This window comes from Lampetra planeri, chromosome 78 (genome assembly GCF_965212315.1).
Source record: "Lampetra planeri chromosome 78, kcLamPlan1.2.h2, whole genome shotgun sequence".
Taxonomy (NCBI): Eukaryota; Metazoa; Chordata; class Hyperoartia; order Petromyzontiformes; family Petromyzontidae; genus Lampetra; species Lampetra planeri.
The window spans coordinates 4,177,625-4,194,911 of record NC_136183.1 but is presented as its reverse complement, the minus strand read 5'-3'; the positions used below and the strand labels follow the sequence as shown (position 1 = coordinate 4,194,911).

Sequence of the window (17,287 nt, the reverse complement as noted above, 5' to 3'; positions counted from 1 at the left end):
AATGGGTGATGTTCCCACGAATGTCACAAAACGATAGACGAAATGCAATGGGCTGTTGCTAAGAAAATCCAACGTATTTAGCAGTATAACATTTTAATCGGCATCGTAGTACTACATATCAGTAAATAGCGTGACGTGCGCAATCGAAACAATAGAAATGCAGTGAAGAAATAAGATGAAATAAGTTTACATTAAAGAGCAGCAGTACGTACGGGTAAGTTGAGAAGTAGGCTACAGTCTAGATTACAGACTGCCAGTATGCTGACTCAATGACATAAGCATTGCTACAAAAGCTGGCAACATGGTCAGCAGCTGAAAAAGCAGGATACAGTCGACATGAAAGGCTGGCAGTACACTGAGTGAGGTAAAGAAGCAGGCAACAGATTATAGACTGTTCTGCCTCACTGCAGGGGTTTTGCCTCACGGCAGATGGGGGAGGGGCGTATGTACACAGGGATTTCCTGTTTTTGATGCTAATTTTGGTCACGTGACCAGGAAGTTGTGATTTAAGATTCCCGCTAAACCACGCAGGCGTCGGCCATTACACACATAATTCAAGATGGCGGCACACATCACGTCCCAGTGAAGCCAGCCGCAATTGTCCATTGTGGGACTTTAAGAAGCATTGTCTGTAAGTCCGTTTATGTTCTTATATTGGCAATGCTGTTATAATGTTAGAATGACTGTTATAATGATGTAAATGCCTTTATAATGCTGTAATATTTTTATGATAAATACGAGTGCTAGTTAACAACGAAGCCTGCTACTGTACTTTTCATATTGTGAATGTTACTTGTAATTTAATAAATCGAGTCAAACTTGTACCCAAGTAACTTCATTGCGATCCTGAGAGCAAGGATGACGAAATATCTCATCCACAATTTAGTGTTATGTGTAATACTGTACATTTGGGGTGCAGTGTGATGAATACAAGATGTGCCTGTATGCAACGCACCGGCTTGTGCTCATGTCTAGCTGTTAAGTGGTAATGTAGGGGCCTGGTCCATCCAGGATCTATTGTTGAGAAACATGTTATCTAAGACAATGGTATGATGATGTGGTGTTCATTCATTGTGTTGGTGTTTCCGGGTATTAACAGATGCTGTATCTGTGCTGTTTTCTTACCAGTTTTACCTCGTTAAATTCAATAAATGACGTTTGGAGTCAGATGTTCATCCTGGCTCTGAGGGTTTATTGGACGCGAGGTTAACTACTCAGCTAGCGGTGCAACGCAGCGCACAGCGAGGCGGAGATAGCAGTTAAGACACACACAACACAGACGGGTTAGCAGGCAGGTAGGGGGCGGAGCCATGGACAGTGAGAAACCAGGGTAAGCATCTGATTTGAATGGTGGCTGTTATTTATAGCACTTGTTAATGATCCACGTGCAATGTATGTGTATGTAAGACTTTATCTATGCGAGGAGCGGTGGCGCAGTTATATCACTGCATTATGAATTCAACAATTAGAGTTTGATAATCGTCGACAGCAAACATCATTGATAAGTGAAAGCCGAACTTATTATGGACTTCTATGTTGATTGATCCTCAATTAATTACATGGTGAAGTGAGGAAACATTAATACTGAGCAGATGAAGTCGGCCAGGCATGGTTCTGGACACACCACCCCATTTTTACCATGCCAGTGTGTGACAGTGTCAAGTTTGTATCTCGTGTATAATATATTAACTCCATTGAACTCGCAGGTTAAATCAAAACAATTGTTTATTTCTGTTTTTTTCTGGAACTTTTTATAAGAATGGATAAAGTCAAGAAATTAACACAGCACATTTCCTGCTGAAGTTAGATCTGTTCATCAAAGCATTCAAACAAGTCTGAACCTGGCTTCACGCCTCTAAGTTGCGATTGAACATTAATTTATACATTTCTGCATGATACAAATAGTCGTATTTTCAACATCCTTTGCTATGTTTGCTTGATTATTATAAATTTTATTTTTGTAGCCAGACAGCCAAAATTGTGTGCTTGGAGTTTTTGGTTGACATTCATTTTGAAGATACTAGGGTTTCCAGGCATATGTATGACCATTAGCCCTCTCATTGTGTGCCTTAACAGCCCGTGTGATGAATTGGGGAATCTTAACTATATCATGAATATATGAACAAGTATGGACGTGTTAGTCATGTGTGACTGTGTATATATGCATTCCTCTGTGCCTCGATACTGACGTAGATGGTGTGGATATTTTTTTTCTGTTTGCATTTGCGCTTCCTCTGCAGAATTGGTCTGATAGAGCAAAGGCACTCCGCGCAGCTCGGTACAAGAAGGAAACAATGCGACCAGTGTGCATACAGCACGGATCGTACTGGAAATTTGACACAGCACTAGGGAACTCACACATGAGAGAAACCCTTCAAGTGCACTGTGTGTGAGAAGAAATTTGCATGGTCATCAGTTCTTCAGAGCCACCAGAGAACACACACCGGAAAAAAGCCCTTCAAGTGCAGTGTGTGTGGCAAAGCATTTTCAGTTTCATCTGCTCTTAATAAACACCAGAGAACACACACAGGAGATAAATCCTTCAAGTGCACTCTGTAAGGGAAGGCGTTTGCACATTCATGATCACATCTTCACAGACACCAGATAAGAACACAGGCATCAGAAGATCCCCAAGGAGTGGAGTCTGAAATCGAAGTGATGGTGAATAGCGAATAATTGAAGATAAAATGTGAAGATGAAGATTCAACTCCAAAATAAGACCTTAACATCGATGGAGGCAACGTGAAGCAGGAGGAGAATTCTGATGCAGAGCGAGGCAACTCCAAGCAGTATGTGCAAGTAGAGGTGTGGGTGAAATTCTTCGACAATACGAAGTCAAATGGAGACCCGGTTGATGTGTAAGCTTGAGACAATGAAGCCCCAATAGATTCACATTTGTCACAGGCCTTTAATGAATAGAATGTGAAGTTGAACACTACATTCCTCGATTCAACCTGCAGAGTAAGAGCAGCCAGTTTTAGCGGACCTGTGGGTTGGGTAGATCTCTAACTAGGAGCGAGAGGTAATAAGCTCCCCAGCATTCACTCTGTTATAATAATATTATCATTTATATGGCGCTTGCTTAATCGCCTCAAACTCGGAGCTTTGTATAATATCTCATCACAAACACTCTAAGAGCACCCCCAAGAGGCTGCTGCACCTGTGTGGCATAAGGTGGCCCTGGACCAGCCTTCATGTGGGCATGAGTCTGTCAGTAGGGGACGATAATTGATGTGTAATCTCCATTATGTAATTTCTGGATGTTTGGAATTACCCAAATATTGACCATGACACTAACATGCAATGACTGCGTTTTGAATGACACAATAGTATGTGTACATCCGCTGTTAAGCAGACGGTGCATATTTTGGTTAATATTACTGGAGTAGACAGGGGTGCCTGTCTGATTTGAACCTTGAACTTCTGCAATAAATAGAGAATGTGCTACCACCTGGCTTCCCTCAATCTGAGTAGGCATGGTAGCCTGAATGTTCCTAACTGGTCCAGATGGTCCTTTTAGAGGGGTCCACGTTTCACATGCCGATAGAAGGGAGGGTATGACTGTGGCCGAGAAGACCCGAAGCTCCGTGCGGAGGGACAGACCAGGTAGCTTCCACACAGCATCGCGCAGCTGATGAAACGATAATGCCACCCGACTGATTCGGACCACCCACACACTGTACGCACATACGCAGTGTAGACGTATTATGTACACATACAGCGGAAACACAGTGTACCCGCACAGTATACAACAACCACTATTCGCCACTAAGTGGCGGTGACGTCACCACGACGCTTGTGCCAGGCTATGTGCACCTTGAGGCCACATGAAGTGTCGAACGCCCGCTGGCAGGAGGTCACGGGGCAGAGCCAGGTGCCACGAGTCAACTTACTGAGATGAGTGGGTGATGCACCACCTGTGCCCCCTATTCTGCCAACTTGCTGTGCTTTAGCCACCCTGCGCTCCACTCGTTGTGACCGTCGCTGCTCTGCCCTCCTTTGTTGTTGGAGGGCGACTGCCTCCAACTGCCCAGTAGAGTCCTTCACGAGCCTCCTCCACAAAGGCCGATCTTGACACCGCTGGTACCAGTCATCGGCAAGTCCACTCAGCTCCACGTCTTCCTGTAGCACATCACTCCATCTCTTCTCTAGCCCGTGCCGCGCCCGTTTAGCCCCCTCGATCCGGCCAAACAAAAGCTGTTTAGGCATGCGGTGACTTGGTATGCGGGCTACATGGCCCAGCCAACGCAGCCTATCCTGCCGGAGGAGCTCACCGATGGGACTTTATCAACATCTTTCAAGGATTTGTGAGCTTCTCACACAATCCAGCCTGGTTAAACCCAGGATGGATCGTAGGCAGGCCAGCCTAAATGTTTGTAACCAGCGAAGATGTTCCATTAGGGGGTCCATGTTTTCCAAGCGTAGAGAAGGGAGGGAATGACTGTGGCCGAGAAGACCTGAAGCTTCGTGCGGAGCGACAGACGAGGTAGCTTCCGCACAGCATTACGCAACCGATGAAACTATAATGCCGCTCGACTGATTCGGAGCGAGACTTCTGCTGTTAAATCGGAGCCGGTCATAAGCACACTGCCCAGATATGGGAAACTTTACACTTTCTCCACAACTGCCCCATCACCAATTGGGAGTTGTGGGTGTGGAGTGTCCCATTGTACAAAATACCCTGGCAGGTGCTTAGATTTGGTGGGGCTGATGGTAAGGCCCCACCTCTTAGAGGCAAGCTGTAGGTTTAGCAGCAGTGAGCAGCGATTACCAGATCATCGGCATACATAACATGGTTGAGCAATAGGGAGCCATCCCTTGGCCGCACCCGAGCATCGATCAGCCTCCCATTATATCTGTACCAGATGGAAATTCATTCTGTACAGCTATTGAAGGCCTCACGAACTACCTGGTCAAAATAGATGTTAAATAATGTCGGAGCGAGAGGACATCCCTGTCACACCCCAAGGTGTACAGCGAATGGCTCCGACTCCCGGCCACACAGTTTTACGCAGGCCCACTCACCATCATGAAGGTCCTAATTATCGTGAGCAGAGGGTCAGGGACTCCGAAAGCACGAAGAACAACCCAGAGCCCAGGCCTCCTGATGGTATCGTAGGCCTTGACCAGGTCAATAAAGCAGAGATGTAAGTCTTGTTGGAATTCCCTATACCTCTGCTGTAGCAGACGGAGAGAAAATATGGCATCCGTGCAGGACCACCCTTTCCTGAAACCACATTGAGGCTCCACAAGCCTCTCTTCAGCGTGCCTAGCAAGGCGATGTTGAATAATCTTTGCCAGGACCTTTCCCGGCACACTGAGGAGTGAGATGCCCCTGTAGTTGTTATAGTCTGTGCGGGCTCCCTTTTTAAATAGGGGGACCACCAGGGCATCCTTCCAGTCCTGCGGAACCCGTCCCGTGGTCCAGACTGTTGTTATGATGTCATGTAGGGCAGTCTGTGCACAAACGCCACCCTCCCTCAGCATTTCGCTTGGGAGATCATCTCTGCCCGGTGCTTTTCCTGGTCTCAGACTCTGGATCGCCTTTAGTACTTCCTCAACAGATGGCACCTCAGCCAGCCACTCATAGGGGGTGACTTCTTCAAATATTTGGGGCACCGCAGCCTCCGTAGGATCATCTCCACTTTGTCCCACGATGTTTCCCATGTCGAGGGATTTCCCCTCCCCCAGGACTTCACAGAAATGCTCAGCAAATCTGCAAACCTGTTCCTGGCAGTCGGAAATTGGATCACCGTTTTTTCCCAAAATGATGGTAAAAGGTGTGGCGCTGCAGAATACTTTTTTGATGGAGTTAAATCGGGATTTGTGATCGCGGGCCATTGAGGCAGACTCCATCTCCACAGCAACCCGCGACCACCACCCATCCTTGCAGTGCCTCACGTCTCTCCGAACGTCCAAGCGAAGGCTGCGGTAAGCCTCCTCCTTCTCTGACGTGGGATGCTGTAGACAATTAGAGTGGGCCTGTCGCTTTTTCTCAACTACCCTGAACACCTCCTCTGTCAGCCAGGGTTTCTGGGGAGGTCTAGATTGCATACTTAAGCAGCCATTGCACCTGCATGAGTCACTTACCCTCGACATCTGGAGGAGTGGGGGGCGATGCCAACCCCAGCCGCAAGCGATGATGAAATTCTCGCTTGCAACTTTCATTAGCTAGCTGAGGTCAGGCCACCTTAGTTTGGAAAGGGGTCCTGGGTGTACACCCACCACCGGAGTGGAAGAATGGCAGGCGCATCTTACAGATGACAAGTCGATGGTCAGAGGGCAGATCAGCTCCACGGTAGGTCCTGGTGTCAAGGACATGGGCTCGCATCCGCTGGTCCGTCACTATGTAGCCCAGCAGATGTTCTTGCTTGGACCCGGCGATGCCGGAAGAGCGTGTTGGTAACTACAAGCCCATGGGCTGCACAAAAATCTAGCAGCCTCCTGCCGTTGTTATTGAGCTAATCTGGCCCAAGCCTTCCAATCACTCCAGACCAAGTGCCAGTATCATGACCAACTCAGGCATTGAAGTCACCCAACAAGATGACTCGATCCCGAGGGGCCACTTTAGCTAGCACCTGTGACAGGAGGTCATAGAAGGCATCTGACACATCGGCCTTGCCTGCATCTCTCCACAGATGTTCGTCTTCAGTGGGGGCATAAGTAACCACGACCACCACTCCTCACCTCCGGTTGATGGGAAGGCGAGCCCAAAGTAGTCTGGGCTCATAGCTTTCCACACCTCACCGCCACGCTCCCACACCGCCTTCATTCTTTTGTTCAGAAGAAGAGCCACTCCCTGTGGTTTAGTAGTCTCCTGCCCTGAGCAGAGGACTGTCCACACTCATAGTGGCTGGAGCCAGAGCCGGTCCACTGGACCGCCTGAATGTCACAGAGATCCAGGCGGTACCGGTCCAGTGCCCGACAGAGGAGTGGCAGCCTCTCCTCCGCAGTGAGCGTTCGTACATTCCACGTGGCCATCCGTAGTGGTTTTTTGTTGTTTCTGGAGGTAGAGATTCAATCTCCTAGCTCCGTCAGATGGGGTTTAAGCAGGAGACGTCATAGACACCTGTCCCCCCGGGGCCTCCGGCACAAGCTTATTAATTAGATATCTTAGACGTGGTTTAGTTGTAATTTATTGAAGGTGGAGGGAGTACCACCCTCTCGCACCCGTCCAGAGCTCCCAGGGGAAAGTCTAATAGGAATTGGCCCTCCCCCCACAGCACTGTCCACGATAACGTTGCCCGTCCGGCACCACGAGGAGGTAGGGGGTTGTTTTTCCGGACACACACAGTAACAAGAACAACAACCGCCATTCGCCACTAAGTGGCGGTGACGTCACCATGGCGCTTGTGCCAGGCTATGTGCACGGGTTTGACTCAGGTGCCATGGGTCGACTGACTCAGCTGACTGGCCGATGCACCACCTGTACCCCCGACTGTGCCAACACAGTTTACACGCACACAGTGTGTACACATACACATTGTATACACAGTGTACACACACACAGTGTACACACACACACAGTTTGTACACACAGTGTACACACAGTTTGTACACACACAAAACAGTGTACACACACACAGTTTGTACACACACAGTGTACACACACAATAATGTTCACGTTGTTGTTGAGCTCACGCACCCAAGGGGTCTCTGTTCAAGAGAGGGAGCAATATAAATGTAATCTAAATAAACTTAAACTCTAACCCTGATCTCGCTCTGACGTCACCACTCATTAACTTGTCGGCTTGAGACGCCAGGGAGAGCTGTACCCCGCTAGTGACGTCATGTCACCAAGGTATTCAACCCCCCAACCCCCCCTCTACCGCGCTTTTGAGCATGACGTCACGTCTAGTTGGTCACTGTCGATTTCCGTTCCAGTAAAAATCCTTTTTTGGCAAAAGCAACGCCCAGTCATTGGCGATTCATTAACATAATTTATTCAGGAAAACCGTCGCGAGTTCATTGCACCCGGTTTAGCAGCCAAGCCCAATCACCCCACATGGGCCAGGCTTATCATAATTTATTAAATTACACCGCTGCTTGTTGGGGGAGGGGATTGTGTGTTGAAACCCGCTAGTGACGTCATGTCACCTGCTGCCGCGTGACGTCACGATATATCCGGAAGCTGCTGCACCGCGCGCGCGCTCACTGAGATCCGAGGTGAGAAGTTCACATCGTGGTGGTTGTTGTTGTTGTGGTGCTTGTTGTTTGCTCAGGTAGAGCCTCGCTCCTCTCTCTCGTAGGGATATCAATTGAGTAGGAGCGAGTATGGAATCGATGTCCAGGCTGGAACATTACAACTCGGGGCCTTGCCTCCTGCCCTCGCCTGATTTCATTTGCTTTAATTATCTGCTTAAGTTTAATTTGTCTTCATCTGGCTCACTACTTTGAAACTTAGTTTCTTTTAAGTATTTCGTTTTTTTTATTATCCTACCAGGCCAAGCCCACTTCAGTTGCTATACCGCTCTTGTTTTCAGAAGCGACCTTCCCACAACAAAGTGGCTTATCAACGTGTGGAAATGTCTGTCGGCCAAATACTCTAAACGCGTGGTGATGTTGACTTTTAATGTGGAGGGGAAAACCCTGAGGATCCGGAGGAAAATCCACGCGACCACGGGGAGAGAGAGACACGCAAACTGCAAATATACAGGAGGGTTTGGGATCGAACCCACCACCTCCTGTAAACCAGGAGAGGCAGTTAACATCTCCCAGCCACCATGGTTTACACTCGAGTACATGACCACAATGAGTCTCAGCACTCTAATTCGGGAGCGTTCTGCCGAGTTGGTTTTGCTGATGCACCCTTGAGACCCATGAACAACTATTTTTATGATAATTGTTTTTTTACCCTTTTATCTGGCAACAAAACTGACACCTTTTTTACGAGGAGTCATGTTTGCATAGACCACAATACCTGTAGTGGCATTGATTTTTCTCCACATTTAGAAACATGCATTTTGAGAATTTGGCTGCAAAACATTTCCATATTATAACAAACTAAGTTGAGCTATCATTTGTGTCCAGGTCGATTCTGAAAAAGAGCTATGCAGCTCAGATGGCCTCACCTGGTAAAATAAAAATAGTGTACTGTGTTTGAGGGTTTTCCAATTTTATTTCTTATTTAGCAATTAAAGATTATTTTTCAGGAGGGTCCTGCATTGGACTGTTTGACCACCACCAAATATATTTTGAGTTTAGGTTTGGGAGAAAAACGGAAAACCCAGTGGAACACCAAAGCTGACGGTGACGGCCGACGCCAGGATAGCGGCCACAGGCTCGAAGCGAGGGCAACCCGGCTCTTGTCCCAAGAAAGAAATCTGCTCCCTGCTGCCCTCCACGGTGGCGCATCGCTGGCAGGGCTGCACGCTGAGCCCCAACTTTCCCAGGAGGTCGGTACCTGAAATACACTCGTGGAATAACACGCTCGACACGTATAACTCCTGGTTACACACCGGGTGTCCGAGGCGACCCTTAAGGGTGACCCTCCCCAGCAGTCCCATCCCACTTCCACTTGCAGTGTGCAGCGCACAATCCGGGGCCTGTCGGCGGCCCACTTCAACCCCGACCACGCTGCAGTGTGTTGCACTCACGAGTGACGTTACCGCCCCCGTGTCCAGCAGAATACGGGTACGCCGCCTGTTCACCTGCCCTTCCACGAGCGACGTGGCCCCCATTATTCCTGCCACCAGCTCCCGCAGCCAGTCACCCGCAGTCGCCGCATTCTGGGGTGTTGTTGTCGGCATCTGCGTGGGGGTCACTCGTCACCATTATCACGACAGTTTATTTGTGTTGGGACCACGTCGATTGCAGCCCTCTGTGGTCCCCTCTTTAGGGAGGCCTTGGTGTTTAACCCTGGTGCTTCTCTCGCGCGGGCGATCTGGGGACTGTCTCTCACGAGATGCCCCCATTGGTCGCATAGATAGCATGCACGGGGAAGGGCGGTGGCTCCATAAGAGGCCCCTTGCCCACTCCCCCTTACCCTCCAAGTGCTCATTTGTTCGAGTTCTGCCTCTTATTGAGATACTCGCCTGGTTTGCCCCATGGAGCGCAGCCCTCCCACCTCGGACTGGACTATCTCCGCTGTGGACTGCAGCTTGGTCACATTCAGGTGTACTTGGGTCACCTCCCCACATACTTGGGTTACCTCCTCGTGTACTTGGGTCGCATTGCTTGCGATATCTCCTATGCCGGTCTGTATCCCTGCCACCCATCCTGGGGTTGTCCCACGGGGTCCCGGAGGCTCCCTCGTCCCCCCCCCTCACCTTCTCCTCTGGAAGAAGACTTGCAATGGTTCTATCCCGTCCCAGCCGTCGGAATTCCGCACGCTCGCGAGCAAATCTCTCACACACACATGTGCGCGTGCTCGGTAAGGGTGTTAAATGGGGGATATGGGCAGTTCGCATCTGGCTGCCACCCCGTTGTGCTTGTCAGATAATGCTGAATTTTCTCGGTGGCGAGGTCATCGATGATCTCGGCAGTGTATCCCAGGCGTGCGCTCTGTGTTAGCAAGCGTGATTTATTTTCATGCGTGCTCACTGAGATCCGAAGTGAGAAATTCACATCGTTGTCGTGGTGGTAGTTGTTGTTTTCCCAGGTAGAGCCTCGCTCCTTCTCTGTCTTGTAGGGAGGCCGCTTTGGATTGCACCACTTTTCGATTTCACATTAACATGCTAATTTATTACATTATCATCACTTGCCCCGGCCACTTCTTTATGACCCTTGGGCTACACCCATTTCAAACCTTTTAAAACAGTCTGCCTCAGCAGCAGACCATGAATTTTCTATTAGAGTGTTTTTGTTTGCATTCTGACCACAAGTATTGTGGTTAATGCACACATGATTCCTTGTAAAAGGTTTCAGTTTGGTGTTTTAACATCTTAACACCTGTTTTGTTGCCAGAAAAACGGGGAAAACCTGTTCTCATATTTTGGTACTGGCAAAGGTCCCATGATGAAATATTGCAGTATATTAGAGGTGAGCCGTGTGTGTGCAGAGAGGACAGTAAGGAGCCGGAAGTGAATGAATTTTGTGGCAAAAATGCAGGCCTGATAATATGTAAGGATAATGTGGTAAATGAGAAAAAATATAGCAGCAGCGGGGTGTTGGAGTGTGCAGGTGTTACAGGTGTTGAAGGTGAACAGGTAAGCTAAAAATTGCGTGAAAACATAACTTACCCTTGAGTACACATGGAAAATTTGGGGTGTGTAGGTTTCATAGTGTTGGCGCAATTTGGTTCTCAAAAAAACACAGGAAGTCTGCTTTATTTATATACATTTATACTCATCTTGGAATGTTTTGTATACGGTTTCTCGACGTTTATTTCAATAATTTAGTTTATTGGGCATACAGTACAGTACTTATTTAAATTGTGATGTATATTTTATATGCCGTTTACCTAACCCCATTATTTAGGTAAGGCTTTAGTATTGAACATCGGCATTTTAGCTTTCGCACGGCACTTTCCAAGAATGTTACCTCCGCGCTATTCAAGGGGCTGCTGTATTTTCTGTCCATCAGCTATAGCACAGGAGTACGGATTTTCAGCAGAAACTAGATCTCTGCTTTCTTGGTGTAATTACGGCCTATAGTACCATAAAGAGGCTTGGGGTTTTGGATTATTTTTTGTTTTAGATATCTCTGCCTCTGCTCACATTCGTTGAGGATTTTTATGATTTTAGGCAGGCCCATCTAAAGCTGTGTGACCAGGAGTCGGATCCCTTTCCTGTTCAACATGGCTTGTGGCCGAAATTCCCTCTGGCCCCATGCATTACATTACGTAGCATTTTCAAATAATGATGTGTTTTGAGAAGCTCACAATGGCCCTATAAAAAATTGCATTTCATACAGTAACAATGATATGCTAATCGATGCCTGGCTGAAGTCAAGGGATTGTCCCCTGCTGGTCAACTTTGTTACGCATGTTGATGATCTGGTCATGGCTACTCAATGATATTGAGTTGGAGAATCTTGTTCTGTACCTGGATAATTCCATAACGAAATGGGGCCTTGCATATGTTCTACAAACATATCACCTCCCTGGGAAAATCTTGACCAAAAGCTTTCGTAACTGCAGGAATTCATATTCTTTGGGTCTTTCGGTTAAGTGACGTGACTTTACCAAAAGACCCAAAGAACACCTCCCTGGGAATTTAATGTCATACAACACTGCACCTGCTCAGCTCTCCATGAATAATCAGGTCGTTCTACACGTGGTGGAGGAGCTCCTATACCTGGTTTATGTGTTCACGACCAGCTCTGGTTTGGCATCCAAAGTCTCACTTCAAATTAGTCTAGCAGCATTCTTTCATTAGGCTCTGTAACACTATGTGGAAGCTGCCTGGACTTTTTTACATACAAAGCTGTGAGTGTCCATCGCCAAGGTCTAGTCCATTGCAAATGTCTAGTCCATTGCAAAGGTTTCGTCAAAAAAACAGGCAATAGTCTACATTATAGACTGCCAGTACGCTCACCGAGGTTAAGAACCAGGCTACAGTCTACATTAGTAGGTTTTTTTCTTCTATTCACTTTATTTGTATTATTATTTTCTATCTACGTGACTTTACCGAAATAGCCAAAGAATATGAATTCCCGCTATCACAAAAGTTTTAAGTCAAGATTTTCCCACTGAGGTGATTTTTTTGTAGAACATATGCAAGGCCCCATTTCGTCATGGAATTCAACAGGTACAGAACAAGATTTTATAATAATGGAAACAGTCAGGAAATTAACACTGCACATATGCAGCTGAAGTTAGATCTGTTCATCCTTGCGTTCAAGCTCATCTGAGCCTGGCTTCACACCTCTAAGTTGCAAATGAACATTAATTTATACATTTCTGCATAATACAAATAATTTTTTTTTCAACAGCCTTTGCTATGTTAGCTAATTTTTCTTAAATAAATATTCCTGTCGTAGCTAGACAACCGAAATTGTGTGCTTGGAGTTTTTGGTAAGCATTCATTTTGAAGACACGAGGGTATCCAGGCATATTTATGACCATTGGCCCTCTCATTGTGTGCCTTAACAGCCCGCGTGATGAATTGGGGAATTATTTTCACTATATCATGAAAATATGAATAAGTATAGATGTGTATGTCATGTGTGACTGTGTATATGCATTCCTCTGTGCCTTGATACTGACGTAGATGGTGTGGATATGTTTTTCTGTCTGCAACTGACGCTTCCTCTGACTCTTCTTCTGCAGAATTGGTCTGATGGAGCAAAGGGACTCGGCGCAGCTCGGTACAAGAAGGAAACAATGCAACCAGTATGCAGACAGCATGGATCGTACTGGAAGTTTGACATAGCACCAGAGAACTCACACAGGAGAGAAACCATTCAAGTGCACTGTGTGTAACAAGGCATATGCACAGTCATCAACTCTTCAGATCCACCAGAGAACACACACGGAAGAGAAACCTTTCGCCTTTTGTGCGATAAAGCATTTGCAAAGTCATCATATCTTCAAACACACCAAAGAACACACACGGGAGAGAACCCCTTCAAGTGCATTGTGTGTGAAAAGGCATTTGCAAAGTCAAAACTTCTTAAGAGACACCAGAGAACACACACAGGAGAGAAACCCTTCAAGTGCACTGTGTGTGAGAAGGCATTTACAGAGTCATCACTTCTTAAAATACACCAGACAACGCACACCGGAGAGAACCCCTTGAAGTGCACTGTGTGTGAGAAGGCATTTTCAACGTTGTCACATCTGAAAACACACCAGAGAATGCACACAGGAGAGATCCCCTTCAAGTGCACTGTGTGTGGAAGTGCATTTGCATGGTCATCAGATCTTAAAATACACCAGAGAATGCACACAGGAGAGAAACCCTTCAAGTGCAGTGTGTGTGAGAAGGCATTTGCAACGTTATCAAATCTTAAGCGCCACCAGAGAGCACACACAGAAGATAAACCCTTCAAGTGCACTGTGTGTGAGAAGGCATTTGCAACGTTATCAAATCTTCAGAGCCACCAGAGAACGCACACGGGAGCTAAACCCTTCAAGTGCACTCTGTGTGAGAAGACATTTGCACGGTCATCACATCTTCACGACCACGAAAGAACACACACAGGACAGAAACCCTTCAGGTGCACTATGTGTGAGAAGGCATTTGCACAGTCATCACATCTTCAGAGCCACCAGAGAACACACACTGGAGAGAAACCCTTCAGGTGCACTGTGTGTGAGAAGGCATTTGCAACGTTATCAAATCTTCAGAGCCACCAGAGAATGCACACGGGAGCTAAACCCTTCAAGTGCACTCTGTGCAGGAAGGCATTTGCAACGTTATCACATCTTCAAAGACACCAGAGAACACACAGGCATCAGATGATCCTCAAGGAGCGGAGTCTGAAATCGGCTTGTGTAAATCCAAGTGCTGCAATGAGCCCATCCCTGCTGAAAAAAGAACCAGAATTTAATTCTAGCTTGGACGCAATAAAATGTGTCAAGGTGGATTTTGAAGAGGTGAAATGTAAAGAAGTGATGGTGAAGAGCGATGGAGGCAACGTGAAGCAGGAGGAGAATTCTGACTGTGAGGCAGAGCGAGGCAACTCCCAGGAGTTTGTGGAAGTGGAGGTGTGGGTGGACTTCTTAGACAATACTAAGTCAAATGGAGACCGGGTAGATGTGTAAGCTTGAGACAATGAAGCTCCAAAAGATGCACCTTTGTCACAGGCCTTTAATTAAAATAACGTGAAGTTGCACACTCAATTCCTAGGTTCAACCTGCAGAGTAAGAGCAGCCAGTATTTGCGGACCTGTGGGTTGGGTAGATCTCTAACCAGGAGCCAGAGCCAATAAGCTCCGAAGCATTCTCTGTTATACTATGTTATAATAATTTTAGCATTTGTATGGTGCTTGCTTAATCGCCTCAGCAACTCAGTTGTTTTGTATCATCTCGTCACAAACACTCGAAGAGTATGTTGTATATGTAGTGGTGGTGTTGACGTGCGCCGACAGTGACAGTGATGGATCACGGGGCGGCACGGGGTGCGGGGTTGGGCACGCGTTGTGGGCGTGGTGTGGACGCGCGCGCCAGGAGTGACGGATGACGGGGCGGCGCGGCGTGGGTGGTGAGGCGCGCTGGGATGTGGGAAAACAGGATCGTAGCCAGCGCCCAGTGATTGGTCAAATAGGATGGGTGCTCTCAGCGACGTCCGCAGGTGGGGTATAAAGGGGGACGCGCGAGAGCACTCGAGGTTGTTGTTGTTAACCAGTTGAAGATCGAAGACGGAGTTGAAGACGTAGTGCCCCGAGACCCCTAGTCCCGCTGTCCTTGTAGGGACCGGGGCCCTGTGTGGCTCGGAGGCAAGACTGGGGGACCCGTGGTCCGACGCCCATGTGGGTCGGGACTGGGGGACCCACAGTCGAGACGGACACCCCGGCAGGGTGTGTCCCGAGTAGCTCAGTGGGCGTTAGTCGCCAGAGTAGCTAAGTGGGTGTTGGTCACCCGAGTAGCTCAGTGGGCGTTAGTCGCCAGAGTAGCTAAGTGGGTGTTGGTCACCCGAGTAGCTCAGTGGGCGTTAGTCGCCAGAGTAGCTAAGTGGGTGTTGGTCACCCGAGTGGCTAAGTGGGTGTTGGTCACCCGAGTAGCTCAGTGGGTGTTAGTCACCCGAGTAACCAAGTGGGTGTTAGTCACCCGAGTAACCAAGTGGGTGTTAGTCACCCGAGTAACCAAGTGGGTGTTAGTCACCCGAGATACTACAGTGAGTGTTAGTCACCTGTGAAACGAAGTTGGTGAAATAAAGAGTGTGCTACCCGTGAAGTCGTCTCCCGCCGAGTTACTACATTACAACTGGCGTCAGAAGTAAACCTGTCTTCAAGAAGAATGGATACTAGGAAGACTACCCGCACCCACGAGCGAGATCGGGAAGACGACGGCGTACCGGAGACACCAACCTCGGGAGGAGAGGACGAGGAGTTGCCGCCGATGCAGCACTTCGCGGCGATGGCCGACGCCCAGCTCGCCTCCGACACCAGCCTACAGGACGCACACTCCCGCCTGGCGGAGTTGCTGCTCGCCGCCGCTGCAGTTTTGGCGGAGATCTCCGTTCCAGCGGGCGGAGGGACGGCTGCGGGGTTGGAGGAGGCGGCGCGGCTGGAGAGTTCCCGCCAGAAGGCGCTTCGCGCCAAAAGTTTTGAAGTTGGCGCCGTTTTTGAGGGACCGCCATTGTTTGGCGGGAAACGGGGACACCACGTGGCCGGAGATCTCCACTCAGCGCGGCCCGCGTCATCGGCGCGCGCCGGAGCTCTCCAGGGTGCGACTGCTGACAGAGCCGACATTTTCTACAACCACAGTGGCGCGGGGGAAAATCGTTCCGACGACGACGACGACCGAGTCCTCCAGCAACGATTGCCCGCGCTGTCGGCGTTCAAGGCAGACGGAGGCGACTGGGGAGCCTTCCACCGAAGGTTCCTCGCACATCAAGAAATATCGGGGTGGTCCGACACCACTGCCCTGCGCGCTCTGCCAGCGATGCTCGACGACGACGCGCTTGCAGCCTTCACATCGGCCCCAAGGTCATCTCGCTCAACGCTCCAGGCCGCGCTACACCTGATGGCTAAGGTGTTCGGCCCGCCCTCGACCTGCCGCCACCAATTCTACGATCGGCGGAAGGTGGTTGGAGAAACAACGCTCGCCTATCGCACGGCGCTGCTCGCCCTGGCGGACGCAGCTTTTCCCCGCATGGACAAGGAGGGGAAGGACGCCATGGTGACGGAGCAGCTGCTGGCGTTGGCCCACGAGTTGGGAGTCCCCATCAATGTGGCGGACGAAATGGATATCTGCTCCCTGGCGATCGCCACGAGTATTCACGCGTACGAGGTCCTCAAGCGCAAGCCGACGGTCGTCTGCAAATTGGCCGGGAACGCGGCACCGGCCGCCACGATCGCCGAGCCTCAGCCAGCTGCGGATCGGGAGCAGGCCTTCGCTGTATCGCGTCCGGGGGAGTGGAGAACGGGAGGTCGTTCACCCACACGTTCATCCCGCAAGCTGGAGCAACCGAAACCTACGACGTCCCTCGTCGTCTGCTACAACTGCGGCCTTCGGGGTCACGTCGCAGTCGGGTGCCGGGCTCCGCGTCAGCGCGCCGCGGGACCACGTCGGGACGACGACCAGGCCCACAAGTCATCCCAACTAAACCCGGCAAGTCGCGGCACCTCACACGCTCGGTCCACATAGGCGGCACGTTCGGGTCGCCGCTTGGCGGTGGGGGGTCCGCGTCTGGGTGCCGGGGGTTCACTTCGGCGAGGGGGGTCCGTACACGGCCCGCAA

At 49.2% G+C, this 17,287-nt stretch overlaps 1 protein-coding gene across 2 annotated transcripts in view; it reads left to right on the top strand.

Moving 5' to 3' along the window:
• Positions 1-13,254, top strand: part of LOC144738160 (uncharacterized) — a 443,570-nt gene extending 430,316 nt beyond the window's left edge. Inside the window, exons 1-3 of one of the 2 annotated variants that reach the window (XR_013589150.1) lie at positions 8,094-8,166; positions 9,205-9,395; positions 13,211-13,254. The gene's annotated coding sequence lies outside the window, so the exon portion shown is untranslated. Of the gene's footprint in view, positions 1-8,093; positions 8,167-9,204; positions 9,396-13,210 lie in introns of those variants that run through there. The other variant, XR_013589149.1, reaches the window with a different exon arrangement.
• The last annotated feature ends 4,033 nt before the right edge of the window (positions 13,255-17,287 follow it).